This window comes from Bos indicus x Bos taurus, chromosome 19, assembly GCF_003369695.1.
Source record: "Bos indicus x Bos taurus breed Angus x Brahman F1 hybrid chromosome 19, Bos_hybrid_MaternalHap_v2.0, whole genome shotgun sequence".
Classification (NCBI taxonomy): domain Eukaryota; kingdom Metazoa; phylum Chordata; class Mammalia; order Artiodactyla; family Bovidae; genus Bos; species Bos indicus x Bos taurus.
In genome coordinates this window covers 1,156,595-1,163,960 of record NC_040094.1, presented here as the reverse complement: position 1 = coordinate 1,163,960, position 7,366 = coordinate 1,156,595, and the positions used below count along the sequence as shown (strand labels likewise).

The 7,366-nt window shown below is 34.5% G+C and overlaps 1 pseudogene; it reads left to right on the top strand.

The window, feature by feature from the left end:
- Positions 1-4,183: 4,183 nt before the first annotated feature.
- On the top strand, positions 4,184-5,360 carry LOC113877404 (annotated as a pseudogene).
- Positions 5,361-7,366: the final 2,006 nt, after the last annotated feature.

Here is a 7,366-nt window from a genome sequence, read left to right as displayed (position 1 = left end):
AATGAGTGGTATGAGAGACATTTTATAAGACATGGTACAGGAGAAAAGAATTGGATAGAGATTTGTGTATGTGTTTGAACCACAGCTGGAATTTCAGTTTGGCCTGAGCTTAAATAGCCATATTAAATCTCTTCCTTTTTAAAAACAAAAAGGAAAACTAAAACTAAAAAGTTTTATGCTATTTAAAAACATGCATTAGGAATGGGGACAATATGTCTCCCAATAAAAATAGTTTATGTGAGTATAAGGATAACTTACTGCTTTTATACATAACACACATAGATGGGTAATGTATCTGTGGCATTACTACTTTTGAAGGACAGATGGTCAAGGGGACAGAATGTCCAAAAACATCTCCATGTGGCAATAATGAAAAAAAAGATTGAGGAATACTGCCCTAATTCATGTCTAAATTGTTAGGTAAAAGCATGGTGTAACTAGACTGTTAGTTAAGGTAATCCAAGCACAGTTGTTGGTCTATCACCTGTGAAGATCACATCAGTAAAACTGAGAGATGCTTTCTTCTCAGGAGTCTTCCCAGACTGTGTGGTCAGCTATGTTACTGAGCCAGTTGTAATCTATGAAGGGTGTTGCAAACTGATATTTACTACAACTGAAGTTAGGAAAAGAATTAATGCTATAACTCTAAGCATTTCTAAATTGAAAGCATGTCACTTAATAATGCTAATCATCATGCATTGAGAGATAATTTAGTTCTTCTATTTCTAGCTCAGGAATATTTTCAAATCAGTTATAATGGCAACAGTCTTGAAGCTTGATATGACATTTTTGTAATAATAGTCTTGAAAGAGTAGTATTCACAAGATTAGGTGATAGAAGAATTCAGTCCTGGTACTAACTAGTTGGCCAAGAAGTTCTAGTGACATTTCTTCATCTGTATTATCACACAGTGAAGCATCACATGGCCATTCTTCTATGCAAGAAAACAGTTTATTTGTTGAACAAATGACTGAATGGCTAATACCACAATTTGGGTTTCTGTCTGTGGAGAGTAAGCTTGACAAGATTCCAGTGAAGCTCTGCCCCTGGAAAAAGTGGATCATTGTAGGGGTGGATGGAAATTCACTGGTATAGTGATTAGTGCCTCAGTCAGTAGAGACACGGCCTCAAAGGGAGGCAGTTGAAATGATGCAAGTCTACATGTTTTGAAATCCTGTGCCATTTGAAAATGGCACTCTGTACTCTTTCAGCCCAGGTCTATTGCCCAAAAGAGAACATTTCAATAACGATGTGTTTCATAAGGTGTGGAGTGCAAACTATTTACAAATAAGACTCAAATATAGGTAAGTGACAGGCATAGTTCCAACATTTTGTAAACAGCTTACTTGACAGTCTTTTTGAAAACCTTTTCTATTGAGATAAATTTGAATTTCTTGGCTACCCAAAGGTTTGTATCCTACATAAATGCTTAGACATTCAGAATATCTGTGTAAATACATATAATTTTAAATCCTTAGAAACTCTGACCCTATCAAAATAAATCCCTATTGTTTTGGTCTTAATGTGATCCTAATTTACTTGACTAATGCTTGGATTTGCAAAGCTGAAACTCTAATGTATCATGATTTCCAGCTTTTTCGTAGAGTGAAGTTATCATCAGTACATGCTGGATGGAGCCATAATTTAGGTTACCTGACATAATCCTAAAATTTTTACTTGAACAATCTCTGCCATTTACATATAGGAACCATCAGGTAACTGGGTTTTAGAGGTCACGGAGGGAAATAAGACTGTTTGAGGTGATTTTTTAATAATTTATTTGAGTATTAAACATCATCTTATTAATTTAAACAGATATTTTGATATCATTGAGATAATTGAATCATTTATATACAGGGACAGTTATATTTGAAATGTGTCAGTAATTCACCTATAGTTTGTCTGTATAAACAAATTACAGCTTCAGAACGAAGACTCCAGAGTCATTAACAATTTTTAGCTTTGTTTACTTTAACATATTTTGGCAAATTACCAAAACATAAGTATCTACATTTTGGTCTCTATTCAGATTATGAGATAAAAGAATAAATGAGTGTGTTTAAGTTTCAAAGACACATCTTAGGAAAAGGAGGTACAGGAGTGTCTAATATGTATAAGGAGCGTTTTAAAGATAACTTTTATTTCCCTTTTTTATACAGTTTTCTCTGTGTGTTTATGTACTATATATATTTCTGCTTTCCTGTTCTACTAATTTCCTTTAACATTACTTCTATACTACTAATCATCTTTGAGAAAGAATTTATGTGGTGATTTTCTATTTTGATAAGTTAATGATTCTAATTATTTAATGAAAGCAATGAGTTTGATTATACACACATACACACACAGAATCTCTCTCTCTCTCTCTCTCTCTATATATATATATATATATATATATATATATATATGCATACAAGTCCATTTGTTTCTGAGCAGCTCTGTCCACAGGGGTGGTGTTGGTGTTTGTGCTAGGGATGATGCTGATAATTTTCTCAAGGATGAGGTGATGAAACTAAGACATTTTGTTAAGGGATTGACCCCTTCTCTCTGGAAGCATTCCAAGAAAGCAATAATTTTCCTATCTACAATGGGATAGAAATTTTCAACCAGAGAAAGTGCTACAGCAGATAATTCCATCTCTACTCATCTTTCAAGGAAAGCAAATACGTTTTGAAGACTTACTGTTAGAAAAAAACTTTTTAAAGTCCTACATTAGATGTAGTCTGTTGACGATGCCTATGCTCAGGGCACAGGTCTTCTGAGGAACACAGGATGCTATTTCTCTTTAAAAATTATGACCCAGAGGCTCTCCCTAAGTATACTGCTATCACTTGCTATTATCTAGGATTTTATTGAATAAATCATTTAGCTCCATGAGAAATTCAGACATAAGAATCATATATCAGCTGTAAAGTTGTTTTCTTGGATTCAAATCTAGGCTTTATGACAACAAGCAGTATATTGTTAAGAAAATTATATTTTGCTTTATCTTAGCCATAAAATGTCTTATCATAACTAATTTGAAGATTAAATGAGAAAACATGTGTAAAGTATTAGCAAAATGTTTTGAACCTAGTAGACAGCATTTACTAAATTATTTATTATTTTCATGTATATAAATTAGGTATCTCTATATATACATTGCATTGAAGTTAATTTAACTTTATTTGGATACAAATAACACATTTATCATTTATGTTACCAATAGAATACTATGAATGAATGATTGAATGAATGAAAAATGGAATTTTTTTTTTTTGCTTTTTTGTTTGGTTTCTGTTCATGTGTGGGCTATAGCATCCTTCTGTTCATGTGTGGGCTATAGCATCCTATCACATATTTGTTGATCATTTATTTTTTCTTTAATTGCTTATATTTTTACTCATTTTACATTTTTGTTCACTGTGTACAAATATTAATTATGTGTATATACTCTAAAATATAAATCTTTATTTGAATTATTTTATTTTTCTTAATTGATGTTGTGTTTTATTTTCCTGACTCCTTGAATAAGATGAAACTGTTAAATATATCTACTTGCAATTTCAATAAATTGATTTAGAAGATCCTTCCACCACTATAATTGACAGTCATCACTTTAATAAATGAAAAATAAAATAAGGAAAATCTTGCTTTACTTCATTATTAAAACTTTGATCAATATTCAGCTTTGTATAAGATATTAACTATGCATAGAATTTTGTTAGTTTTCAGTTGGAAAGGTAATTGTGGCACCTCATTTACATTAAAAAATGTGTCCTTTTCCCACATATACTTAAATATTTCTTCCCACTTAAATACTTCTTCTCCATTAGTCTGTAAGATTTTTGAGGTTAGGGAATCAACTTTTAATCAACTTTGAAATATGTTTTCTGAAAATACCAAGGCATAAAAACCATACAACCTATTGATTGAATGAATGAATGAAAAAAAATCTTAAGATTTCAGAAAGTTTCTCATAATAATTATATTTACAGGTACTTTTATCTGGAACATAAGATGTACATAAGGACCTATGAAACAAAGGAACAGTGTAACTGAGTTTGTCCTCTTGGGGCTCACTCAGAACAACCAAGGCCAGAAAATATTATTTGTCTTGTTCTTGCTCATCTACATTGTGACCATGTTGGGCAACCTACTCATTATTGTGACAGTGATGGTCAGCCCAACCCTGGATGCCCCTATGTACTTCTTTCTTGGCTACCTATCATTTATAGATGCTGTTTATTCTACTACAGTCACCCAAGATATGATTAAGGACTTACTGTCTAAAAAGAAAACTATTTCCTTCCAAGCTTGCATGACCTACCTTTTTATATGGCACTTTTTTGGTGGTGCCGATATATGCCTTCTGGTGGTCATGGCTTATGACCATTACATGGCCATTTGCAAACCCTTGCATTATTTGACAATCATTAATAAGCAAGTGTGTGTTCTGCTGCTGCTGTTGGCCTGGGTTGGTGGGTTTTTACATGGTATATATCTTTTTTTTTTTTTTTTTTACTTTACAATATTGTATTGGTTTTGCCATATATCAAAATGAATCCACCACAGGTATACATGTGTTCCCCATCCTGAGCGCTCCTCCCCCCTCCCTCCTCATACCATCCCTCTGGGTCATCCCAGTGCACCAGCCCCAAGCATCCAGTATCGTGCCTCGAACCTGGACTGGTAACTCATTTCATATATGATATTATACATGTTTCAGTGCCATTCTCCCAAATCATCCCACCCTGTCCCTCTCCCACAGAGTCCAAAAAACTGTTCTATACAGCAGTGTCTCTTTTGCTGTCTCATATACAGGGTTATTGTGAAGTAAGCCAGAAAGAAAAACACCAATACAGTATACTAACGCATATATATGGAATTTAAAAAGATGGTAACAATAACCCTGTATACATGGTATATTTCATCCTCTCTTTGTTTACAACCTTCCCTTCTGTGGCCCCAGTGTCACTGACCATTTCATCTGTGACATGTACCCCCTGTTAAAACTTGCCTGCACTGACACTCATATTATTGCCCTCACAGTGGTGGTCAATGATAGGGCAATATCTGTGATCATCTTTACACTCTTATTCATATGCTATGGGGTCATTCTGCACTCTCTGAAGAATGTTAGTCAGGAAGGTGGCACAAAGCATTATCCACCTGTGGCTCCCACATCACTGTGGTGCTCCTCTTCTTTGTGCCCTGTATTTTTCTTTATGTGAGACCACCTTCCACATTACCCATTGATAAATCCTTGACTGTGTTTTACACCATTATCACACCTATGCTTGAACCTTCTAATTTATACTCTGAGAAATAGTGAGATGAAAAATGCAATAAAAAAGCTTTGGACCAGAGAAAGAAAATGAGACAGCTGGGAAATGTATGACCCATTTTCAATGAAGAATTTTTCTTTTTTTAGGAATGCCTTGTGTGATATTTAAGTGTATTAAATTTTCCGTCACGTTTTATTAATTTGGACATGATGAAATCATCTATTATATGAATACTTCTGATGAATAAAATATATTATCAAGATTTTCATAATTCCATAGTTCTTAGTATATATATTCTTTGAAATATGTTGTTGAGATTTTCACATTTTCTTATGAAAGTATGTATCATTTTGGAATCTAAAATCTCTCTATTTTGACTATAGGTTTATGTGCTATATAAGAGTTAAGCTAAAAAAAAAGAGGTAAGCCATAGTTAATATTATAAATTTATTTAAGTTATTGGAAGATTTTCTCATGTTTCTTTTTAAAATAATTTCAAAATTAATAGGATGCATTATACATTTCAGAAAAACAATATTAGTAATATGAAATTAATTATTGTACATTTCTCTCCACACAATATAACCCATATTTATATTTGAAATATTTATCTTGCTTTTGTTTCTGCAAGAAGCATATATTATTGTGCTAATATTGCTTAGAATGTAAATGTTGAAGTAGAATGATATTTCAAAGTTGAAAATATTTATCATAAGGAGACTAAATTTATAAAATAATCTGAATTAACAGGATGTAAATATGGGAAAACAACCATATCTTACTCATTTTCCTAATTGAATTGTCTCAACTGGACTAGATTGTTTTGGAGTTACATTATCATAAAGACAATTCACTAATCTTCCCAGATAATGTAGAACACCTAGTAAAATATCTGCTATATTTCAATATGCCTACCTCCTTCCTTACTTATGGTATTCCATAACCTTATATGGAGATCCAGGCTTTGCCTATCATATGTCAATTTAGCATAATCCATAACCCACGAGTTACAGAGCTTAATACCAGGTTTTCTGGGTGATATAATTTTTAAGAAATATGCTGACAATATATGCCATTTTTATCTACCTTGCTAATGAAACACATATTACTAAGAAATAAAGAAGCAAGAATATATTGTTTTATTTCACAGAGACATCATTCACACAATCTTCTGTCTATCTCTGCATCAGGCTTTAAAGGGAACATTACCTGCCCAGGCTGCGACAGCACAGGAGAAGCTGAGAGGAGCTACCCCACATCCGAGGTCATGGGTGGTGGCCAAGAGGAGCAACCCCACGTCTAAGGAACGGTGGCTGCCTGGGCACAAGAGGGCCAAGAGGAGCTACTCCATGTTCAAGGTCAGGAGGGGTGGCTGTGAGGAGATACCCCTTGTCCAAGGTAAGGAACAGCGACTTCACTTTGTTGGAGCAGCCATGAAGAGATATCCCATGTCCAAGGTAAGAGAAACCCATGTAAGATGGTAGGTGTTGTGAGAGGCATCAGAGGGCAGACACACAAATCATAACCACAGAAAACTAATCAATCTAATCCCATGGACCACAGCCCTAATTCAGTGAAACTAAGCCATGCCCTGTGGGGCCACACAAAATGGGAGGGTCATGGTGGAGAGGTCTGACAGAATGTGGTTCACTGGAGAAGGGAATGGAAAACCACTTCAATATTTTTGCCTTGAGAACCCCACGAACAGTATGAAAAGGCAAAATGATAGGATACTAAAAGAGGAACTCCCCAGGTCGGTAGGTGCCCAGCATGCTACTGAAGATCAGTGGAGAAATAACTCCATAAAGAATGAGGGGATGGAGCTAAAGCAAAAATAAAACTCAGTTGTGGATGTGACTGGTGATAGAAGCAAGGTCCGATGCTGTAAAGAGCAATATTGCATAGGAACCTGGAATGTTATGTCCATGAATCAAGACAAATTGGGAGTAGTCAACCAGGAGATGGCAAGAGTGAACGTCGACATTCTAGAAATCAGCAAACTAAAATGGACTGGAATGGGTGAATTTAACTCAGATGACCATTATATCTACTACTGTGGGTAGGACTCCCTTAGAAGAAATGGAGTAGCCATCATGGTC